The 11,107-nt window shown below is 35.6% G+C and overlaps 1 protein-coding gene across 1 annotated transcript in view; it reads right to left on the reverse strand.

Annotated features, from left to right (window-relative positions):
- Window positions 1–3,074, reverse strand: part of LOC127646853 (chemokine-like protein TAFA-2) — a 119,228-nt gene extending 116,154 nt beyond the window's left edge. Inside the window, exon 1 of the mRNA XM_052130762.1 lies at window positions 2,662–3,074. The gene's annotated coding sequence lies outside the window, so the exon portion shown is untranslated. The remainder of the gene's footprint in view (window positions 1–2,661) is intronic.
- Between the last annotated feature and the right edge of the window lie 8,033 nt (window positions 3,075–11,107).

Raw genomic sequence — 11,107 nt, forward strand, 5'->3', positions numbered from 1 at the left:
ACAGCAGAAAGAGTAAAGCCACATGAAGATGACTTTTATATGTAAAAATGTTGCTAATCCCATCCTACCTGTCTCAGTTCTGCCACTATCCAAAAAAGAGAAGTGATCATACAAAAATGACCTCAGGAATTATTAAACAACTTCTATTTTAAACATGAAAGTATATTTAATATAGCTGCCAAAAGCTATATCCAAAATTCGATTATGATTGTGATGTGCAGTGACGTGCTGATCTACAGATTTTTTCTCCATAGAAAGGTATGCTCATGGTTTGTTGGTCTCTTGGGTCAGATTGCATTCGCACTACAAGCGAACCGCTCCAAAGTTTGTTTGCAATAAGACCAAGACTACTTCTTCCAAGGGGGTTTTCACACTAGCACTTTTGGTGCATTTCTGGGTTCGTTTGACGTCAAAGTTCGGTTTGTTTGTATGATGTGAATGCTGTTTACCGAAGTCAGGTGCGCACCAGTGAACCGCACCCGAGTCCGAGTGAAAAGGTGGTCTTGGGTATGTGGTTCATGTGAACTCCACTACAGTTCACTGCTGATATGACACAATTGTCCAAAGGTGGTTTTTATACTGGGTACGTTTGCTGTGGTCTGAATCCTAGTGCGGTTGTTCCCTAGCCCTCTGCAGTTGGTCTGATTTCAGACTCTGTTAGATTCTGTTGAACCCTGTTGCTTTTCCGTCATCAACTTGTGTCATCACAAATGTGCACATGATGGAGAACACAACACCATATTTGTGTTCTTTATTTATTTGGTGACATTTGCATCTCTGTGCGTCACATGCCATAATTTAGCAGATATGTATGTTCGGGAGAAGGCGACTACATCTGGTGCTCGTAAACTGTTGTTTTTGTTTTTTTTAGGGGACAGCTGGTTACGAGCAATGTATTTGCAGCGCTGCTTATGCTTCCCTGCCAATCGTGGTGCACGTGTGTGTGTGTTTTTGTGCAACTGATGATGTCATCGTGCTTAAATTGGCAAAACGCTTTCTGAACAAGTGTGGACCCAAGCACAGGCTGCTTTCTCTCTCAACCATGCAACCGAGCTCAGACCACCACCTACAGGTAGTCTCAGATTTGGAACTACTGTCCGCAAAACAGCTTTAATATTACCAAATTTTCATTCGAACCGTGCTCTGTTTTGGACTAAACTGCCAGAGTGAAACCACTGTTGAATCCGTATAATTTTTGCCTTTGCATAGTCCTGATCGCAAATTCTTATTGTATAATGCATTTATCATACCTGCTTGTCTGTCAAATAAATCACCTTTAAAGAACAGCTCACTTACTTCACATCTTTGCAAATTCTGTTCATGGAAAGTTTTGGTGGTAAAACCAAAGAGACAAAACGTTATACTTAACACAGTGAAGCTGACATCTTCTCAAGCTGTTATCTATTGGTAAACAGCTGCTGCTTGTACTCATGTTGATGATGCAAATGAACCGCAGTTGGAAACGAACCCGGGTTAGAACCAAGCAATCAAACCAAGTTTGAAAGCACCCCAAGAGTCTCAGACCAATTATTTTGCTGCGGATCCGAGTGTGATTGCCATGTTCATTAACTAACTGCCTAAATGAACTAAGGGAGAAATGGCACCAGGTTCCGAAACAAATGCTCCAAAAGAGCCAGCTGTGAAAACGCCCTTAGAGGTGGAGTTGACTTGGGGCTCCAAATAAACACAGTATATGAATATCACATGTGAAGCCTGAAGAACATGGGTTACCATCTGACACAACCCACCCAACTGCCAGGGCAAGTCCAGGGTTATGGTATAGCATAGGCTTCTTACTAGATGGTACGCAAAAATTATATTCAAACTTGCCTTGGTGCCTTCTTTCATCCGGATGTTGCTTGATAAAGATGTCTGACACAGCCATTAGTTTGCACGCCCCCACCCACCCATTTTGAATATTTGGCCATATCCATTCCTTGGTGACTACAATAATATATGTTCAGTAATTGTTGGTACTGTGAAATTGATCTCTACCCGCCCAATAATAAGCAATGATTCAGATACAATGCCGATTAGCCTTTCAAATCAACCAATCACTGAGGATTTGGCATTTTATGTCTGGGTGTCCCTCTTAGGCAATGTCCAACTCTTGTGGTCAACATCGTCTTTCTAATAACTACCCAATTCTAATCAACAATATCAACAGCATCTCTTTCTCAAAGGCACTGATATCATCACCACCATCATCATTATCATCATCATCATCATCATCATCATCATACTGACCCTTCGTCAACATTCCCACAACTATAAAATACCTAGTAAAATGAAAACAAAGGATCTAAATTCATTTACTCCATTGGAACAGCATCAATATAATTTTAATCAGGGATGTTCACATCCTATGTGTTCTGGTTCAAGAATCTGGTAAGAATGCATTCGTTAAACAGCTGTCGATTATGTTGCAAGAGATATTCGCTATAATTAAGCTAGTCCAGACATTTAAACCAGTTTAAGAATAGATACTGTTATTTAAAAGGGTTTGTCTACGCATGTAGTGCCTTGAGGCTAGCTAAATTCCTTCATTTAAAATGTATATAATAGTGAAGAGTCTATTTCAAACACATGCAGTATCGGTCTTGAGTTTATTTTCTGCGGTTACTAAGAATACTTCATAATATAAAAGAATCCAGGACTTACCTGTCGTTGTGCTGTCAACAAAAGTGATGCGATAAGCGTCTCATTTGCTTTTCATTGTCAGGAATAAAGCCCCGGCAGCGTCAAAGACAGATAATTTCCCTTTGCGCACAAACGATCCCCAAAAAAGCATCACCTACAGAGCGCACAAGAATGCTAATCGAATTTTAAAAGTTTCCAGTTCAGAGAGTCTAAAATGAGTCCTCCAAACTCCCACTCTCCAAAGTTCCTTCAGATGCGGATGAACTTTGCGCTGTGGGTGACACTTGGATAACCAAGTATGATGAGATCTTCAGTTGCTAATATTCTCACTCGGGACTCAAATCTGCAAAATCCCTTTATTCATTTTTGTCATCTCATCTGGATACGGAATGGGAGGATTTAAAATGCTGCCGTCATGTGTTAAAGATGTGGCTGCCCGCTGTGCTGTGTTGAGAGCGGAAGGCGAGGTGCTCGACTCGGCGTCTCTCAAGTGTTCAAGCACTTCCAGCATCTGCTCAGAACCCATGGGAGATATATCTGAGCGCTCTGTCCTCTGTGGTGAAATGGCGACCCCTGGTGGCAGTATTTATGCATTCAAGACATACACATCTTTGGACACTTTAGCACATCTAAGATGTATGAACGCCATTGCATTATACAGCAAAATATCAAACCAACAAGTCATTCCTTTTAAAGAGAAATAGCACAAGCACAATATTTGCTTTTCAAGCAAAATATTTCACATTAACATGCCTGTAGTTGATACCTTGGAGGGGGACTGACTTGATACATCCACTAAAAGGTACCAATAAAGTTGTATGTGTCATACTTTAACAGCCCTTATTAATGTTAGTAAATGTTAATTTCAACATATAGTAATACATTTTTTAAATTAAGAGCATTATGTTAAAATTATGTAAAGAATTATGAACTAACATGAATTAAAATAAATTGCATGTTCATACAATAACATTAACTAAGGTTAATACATTCTGTAAATATTTGTTCATTGTTAGTTCATGACACATAAAGCATTCACTAATGTTAAAGGAACAGTCACCCAAAAATTTAAATTCTCTCATCATTTACTCACCCTCATGCTATCCCAGATTTCTTTCTATTTCAGAACACAAACGAAGATTTTTAGAAGAATATTTCATCTCTGTAGGTCCATACAATGCAAGTGAATGTTGAACAGCCCTTTAAAGCTCCAAACTTCACATAAAGACAGCATAAAAGTAATCAATAAGTCTCCAGTGGTTAAATCTATGTCTTCAGAAACAATATAATAGGTGAGGGTATGAAACAGGTCAATATTTAAATCCTATTTTACTATACATCTCCACTTTCACATTGTGAAAAGAAAAAAAAAAGAAAAAGAAATATTGAAATATTTATCTGTTTCTCACACAAAGTGATTGAATCGCTTCAGAAGATATATTTCAAAGCACTGGAGTCATATGGATTATTTTTAAGATGCATTTATGTGCGTTTTGGAGCTTCAAATGCAGATGACACTTAGTTTGAAAGTTTCTCAGTGAATGCAATGACATTTATACATTTTTGAGTGTCAAGTGTCCAAATACTTTTAGGGGCCTCTGTAGTTAAGTGGAGAGTAAATAATTTAAAATGCATTTGCATATGTTTAATTAAAGAATCTTGGATTGCATGATAATTTGACTGCTAATCCTTTCTTATTCAATTTGTTAAATCAATTGCAAAAAGATTCGCACTGAAAGGCATTCACAGTATGAGATTGGGTTTGATATAGTATGGTTGCAATTTTCGGGCCCCTACCGTCAATCTTGTATCGAACTCTATTAGGTCTTAATCATAAAAGGGTTCCATATGGTAATTGCAGTAATATTATTACTTCATCAGAGTGGCTCTGGCTTCCCACTTCCATAAGAAGCAGATGGCAAGTCTAATCAATGAGGTCAGTGATTGCTTCAGCTCAGGGATAATGCACAGTACATTAGTGCTCACCTTTAATGTTCATAGACACTCTACTAGCACCATAAACAAAACCCTTCCCTGATGGTTCATGGCCTGCACAAACTGATCAATGCTCTTTGTCGTCTTTTGTACATTTGGTCCAATTTACTATAAAAACTTGATGGCTTTTAAATTATAATTGTTGTTAGTTGTCAGCTTTTAGAACAGTTTCACCGACATAGCAAGAAAATGTACAATTTCTTGTCATCTATCCAATGTCTTAAGTATTCCAATGCAATTTAAATTTCCCACCAGGTAAGCATCCATATACTGTATCCTGATATAGAAATTGATTTTCAAAGATCATTGTGTAACCCGAATTCAGTCCAATCCATGGTCATCTTGAATCTCACGAAAGGTAATGAAAACTTCTGGGAAAATGGGCTTAAATGTTCTAAAAATGAATGTTACAGTGCAAAGACATTTTTTAAAACCTTATTTTGCAAAATTTTATAAGTTAAATAATATGTCCTAATTTTTTTCACATTACAGTAATAAGAATATGTTTTACATTAAGGTAATGAAAATTGGAGGGGAAATTTGCTTAAATGTCCTAAAAAATAATCTTGCAATGCAAAGAAAAAAAATTGAAATGATTGTGCTAATGTTTACAAGTTAAATAGTTAAATAATATGTGATAATTGTTTTCACATTACAGTAATGAGAATATTTTTTGCATTACTTTATTGAGAATTTGAGGGGAATGTGCTTAATTGTCATAAAAATATTCTTGCAAAGCAACTCTATTTTGCTAAATTTTACAGGTTATACAATAATTATATTATTTTTGCATTACAGTAATAAAAAATACATTACGGTAATGAGAATTTGGAAGACAATTTGCTTAATTTTCATAAAATAATTTTGCATTGCAAAGAAAAAACTATTTTGCAAAATTTTACAAATTAAATATGTATTTATATTGTAATATTAATTGCATTTCAGAGATGAGAATATGGGGGAAATGTGCTTAGTTTTCATAAAAATAATCTCGCAATGCAAAGAAATAACATTGAAACTATTTAGCTAAATATTACAAGTTAAATTGTCATTATTGTTTGCACATTACAGTAATTAGAATAAAATGTGACATAATGGTAATGAGAATTTGAGGGGAAACGTGCTTAGTTGTCATAAAAATAATCTTGCAATTAAAAAAAAATGTCTGAATAGTCCTACAATAGGCTCCAATTCTTATAAGAAAAATATGTTTTTCTTTCTTTCTTTTGGTTTGAAATTTCAGATGTTCATGATAGATTTTGTGAGATTCACCCAAATAGATCAACATATGTATTATATTTTAAATAATAATGTGATTTGGGAAATCACCAATATTAGCATATTATATGCTCATATCAACAGTCCTTCATACACCTAAACTACTGAAATGATCATGCAGAACTTCAAAAATCAAACATAAACCTTTAAATAATATACAGTAACCTTTCTCAGCTGTGCTTTTGTGCCACAAGGAAGATGAACAGTGTGGAGGAGCTGAATTCTGGGGTAATCTGTCCTTGTTATCAGTGATGGATGTGTGTCTGAGGAACTGCGTTATATAAGCTTTGTACCGAAGGTGCAGTCACGTAATATTCCAAAAGAATTGATGGTGTTGCCTCAAAACACAATTGAAGGAATACACAGCTATTTGGTTTAGGGCAATGCATGACATGATTGTGAAATAACAGTTGCATGAGTGTATGGAGGGCACGTATGATGTAGCAGCGTGCACTTGGGTCATTTGCACAAATACACCAATATCAAATGGCTTCAAACACTTTGGCTTCATTATTGCAAAATACACAGACAGGGTGATCAGGACCCCAACGATGGGGTTACTTCCGAAATAAATAAATGGAAATGATTAGATTAAAAATTATTTCATTATGTGAGGAAAAAGAGACTGTGGAGTGATTTGAGGCATCGGATTCCCAAACTTCAAATAATATAGTTTAATGGTCATCATATGATAATATTTGACTGCAGCACACCACATTTTATAAATCAGAGTTTGTATTCCATAGAGCTGTGTAATAAGTTGCACACATTGGTTCTTAACAATTTGAGACAAAACATTTGGTACATATCTCATCTAAGCCATTCGCCTAAGGGTAAAAGTCAAGCCTCTGAGATTAAATGTGTTATTTTATAAGATATTTCCTGAAATCCATTCATTTCAGGGCCACGCATTCGATCACTGTACTGAAGTTTGTTGCTTTCTTAAAGGTTAAGGCACAATGGATATAGACACATGGTTTCAAAAAGAAGCAAGAAGCAATTCCACAGCTGTGCTTATGGCTGATGGAATAGGGCTTTCAAGTCTGTGGAATAGGGCTTAATCACAAGCAAGGTATACTTTTATATAGAAACTCTAGACTTTGAATTAACTCTGAAGAAATGGAAACCAAAAATGTTGTAATATGTTAGAACAGTTAGATGAACTATTATCTAACTTAAAGTTAACATTGCATTTAAAAATTGCTAGTTTTAACACATACAGTTTATTTTAAAATGGTAATTTTGGCCTGTCCTACCTCAGAGGTCTTGACCTATAATAATACATCAGGATCATTGTTTTGATATAATGTGTTGGATTAATATTGAATTAAATAAAAAATTAAAAAAACAATGTTTCATTTAAAAACAATGTTTCATTCATAATTTGAATTATTTTAATTATCATATATTTTAATAATTTTATTTACTAAAAACATAATATTTAGCCTTGTCCCATACTCTACAAGCCATATACAGTTGAAGTCAGAAGTTTACATACACCTTAGCCAAAAACATTTAAACTCAGTTTTTCACAATTCCTGATATTTCCTGGTAGAAAACATTCCCTGTCTTAGGTCGGTTAGGATTACTACTTTATTTTAAACTTGTGAAATTTTGAATTGTTGTAGAGAGAATTATTTATTTCACCTTTTATTTCTTTCATCACATTCCCAGTGGGTCAGAATTTTACATACAATTTGTTAATAACTTGGGTCAAACTTTTTGGGTAGCCTTCCACAAGCTTCTTACAATAAGTTGCTGGAATTTTGGCCTATTCCTCCAGACAGAACTGGTGTAACTGAGTCAGGTTTGCAGGTCTCCTTGCTAGCATTCCATACACTTTTTCAGTTCTGCCCACAAATTGTCTATCAGATTGAGTTCAGGGCTTTGTGATGGCCACTCCAATACCTTGACTTTGTTGTCCTTAAGCCATTTTGCCACATGGAGGTATGCTTGGGGTCATTGTCCATTTGGAAGACCCATATACGACGAGCTTTAACTTTCTGGCTGATGTTTTGAGATGTTGCTTCAATATATCAACATAATTGTCCTTCCTCATGATGCCATCTATTTTGTGAAGTGCACCAGTCACACAAAGCACCCCACAACATGATGCTGCTACCCCCATTCTTCACGGTTAAGATGGTGTTCTTTGGCTTGCAAGCCTCACCCTTTTTCTCCAAAAAGTAAGATCTTTGTCCCCATGTGCCCATGCAAACTGTAGTCTGGCTTTTTGTGGCAGATTTGGAGCATTGGCTTCTTCAGTGCTGAGCAGCCTTTCAGGTTATGTCTATCGTTTTACTGTGGATATAGATACTTGTATACCTGTTTCCTCCAGCGTCTTCACAAGGTCCTTTGCTGTTGTTCTGGGATTGATTTGCACTTTTCGCACAAAACTATGTTCATCTCTAGGAGACAGAATGCATCTCCTTTCTGAACGGTATAATGGCTGCATGGTCCCATGATGTTTATACTTGCGTACTATTGTTTGTACAGATAAATGTGGTACCTACAGGTGTTTGGAAATTGCTCCCAAGTATGAAGCAGACTTGTGGAGGTCCACAATTTGTTTTCTGAGGTCTTGTCTGATTTAATTTGATTTTCCCATGATGTCACACAAAGAGGCACTGAGTTTGAAAGTAGGCCTTAAAATACATCCACATATACACCTTTAATTCACTACACATCCTATCAGAAGCTAATTGTCTAAAGGCTTGACATAATTTTCCGGAATTTTCCAAGCTGCTTAAAGGCACAGTTAGCTTAGTGTATGTAATGTAGTGTACTGGAATAGTGCTATAGTCAGTTAAATGAAAAACAATCTGTCTGTAAACAATTATTGGAAAAATGACTTGTGTAATGCACAAAGTAGATGTCCTAAATGACTGAAACTATAGTTTGCTAATATTAAATCTGTGGAGTGGATGTAAACTTCTGACTTCAACTGTACTGTATATATATATATATATATATATATATATATATATATATATATATATATATATATATATATATATATATATCAAAGGTGTTACTAGAAAAAATAAATTATGATTATGATATCCAACGTGAATATATATATATGTATGTATATATACAGTCCTTTCCATAACCCTTTGTTGAAAAACAAATAAAAAAAACTATATTTTTAAGAATTTCAACCCCTATTTTGTACACTTTTTGTGTGAAGTGCCTTAAAGAGCAGATCATTTTTATTTTTGAAATATTTGGAAGAAATACCTCCAGAGTAACTGTACAGAGAAGAATCTGAAGTGTTCTCCAACAGAACAGGGTAAAGCTATATTTGGTGAGTCTAAAATAAGACAGCTTGAACACAACCACAGTGTCCCTCATTTGAACTTAAGCTTGTCTCCTCCATGAATGTGATGAGTACAGCTTGACATGTGCTTAAGAAAGAGGAAATGTAATATGGAGAGTGAGAAAGAGAGAAAGAAAGAATAAGTAATGGCTCTGGTGAAAGCAGCAGAACATAAATAATTCAATATCAGTTGCTTTTATTGCCAACATAATGCAACAGGTTCGCAAACACACATGAGCAACAAGGCACATGTACTCATTATGATGGGCTTGTTTACTCTATAATCAATATACTTTCCCTATAAAACCGGACGTTGTTGGTCAAAACATTTCAGAGAATGGTAAAGATAACTCAGTCGGTAATTGCTTTCCTGAGGAAGCTGCAAAATACTTTTTTTAAAGTTTTGCTTGACAAAATTGGCATTTACACATCCTCGTGTTGTTCCGAACCCATTTGACTTTTTTCCACGGAACACAAAAGATGTTCACCATAAGTCGCCATTCACTTTAATGGCATCTTTTTCAATACAGAGTAAGTGATTGTGGCTGTCATGCTGTCTACCATCTCCTTTTGTGATCCACAGAAGACAGATGCCATATGATGGGTTTAGAACAACATAAGGGAGAGTAAATGATAACAGAATTTTCATTTTGGGCAAACTATCCTTTTAAGCATTCAAATATATTTGGGTTCACTGTAGATGCTTCATATTTATGGTTAAAAATAGAATGGGGTTTTACAATAATTAAAAAAAAAAGGTGTAATGTGTTATTATCAGTACACAATGTGACATGGCAACAATGAGACTAAAAATACAAAAAAATGAATTTGGTTGGTTGGTTGGTTGGTTGGTCAATCCTTTGAAACTTCGGTCAATAGATGGCAGTCTTTATCTTAGAATGAGAGAGTCCAAGAACACTTCAGTGACCTATAAAATGTCTCACTAAAGGTTTCTCTTGTCCCTAGTGATGGGTTTCCTCTTCCCAAAAAAATTTTTTTCAATACCTTCACAGAAGTTGAAGCTCAAAGTACAAAAAGTCAAGAGTCAAATGAAATTAGGAGTAGTGATAAGCAAAAATGTATGTAATACAATGCAAAAATGTATTAAAATGCAACATAATGCAACAACTGAGCAGCATACGCATGGTGTATTTTCAGGCACTTTTTAGCAATGATTTCATGACGTGTGTTTAGTGACGTGTCCATCCAAATGATGCATCAAATATGTTAGATTTGCCTATGAAGTGATGTGGTTATGGTGAGTCCAACAGAATTCTGATCCTTGTACAAAAACCCTAAGTCATTAAACAAAAAAATCTACATAAAAAATGGTGCAAGATCAAAGATGAAAATGATTACAACCCATTAGTGAAGAAGTAAAAGGATTTTCAATTAAAGCTGAACATACTGAATGGTGAGCATATTCATATACCATGGTATGTGCAAGATACTTCAGTGCCAGGGTACTCTTAGTATTTTGATACTTTCTTTAGTGTTTAGTTTTTTCTGTCTTTACCTGCAGTAAAAAGCCATTTACAAGCTACACACACATGTGTTGAACTTAAGGTATGGTTTACCCAAAAATGTAAATGCTCACATCATTTACTCAACCTCTTTCTTCTGCTAAACGCAAACAAAGATTTTTAGTAAGCATCATGTTATTGTTTTACTGAGTGAGTTGTTAAAATCCCTGTGAAGTGCCATGATGTGGGGGCGGGACATGTCACACGACCGGTCCCATTTTTAAAAATAGCCAATATACTTTAGTTTACTGCCACAAACACACATCCCTTTCTACCATGCTGCTCAAGTGAGAGCCTATTACCAGGGAAACTTGTGAAGCGATCTCACTACCGGCCAGCTTTTTCAAAGACT

The sequence above is a fragment of the Xyrauchen texanus genome, chromosome 7, assembly GCF_025860055.1.
Source record: "Xyrauchen texanus isolate HMW12.3.18 chromosome 7, RBS_HiC_50CHRs, whole genome shotgun sequence".
NCBI lineage: Eukaryota > Metazoa > Chordata > Actinopteri > Cypriniformes > Catostomidae > Xyrauchen > Xyrauchen texanus.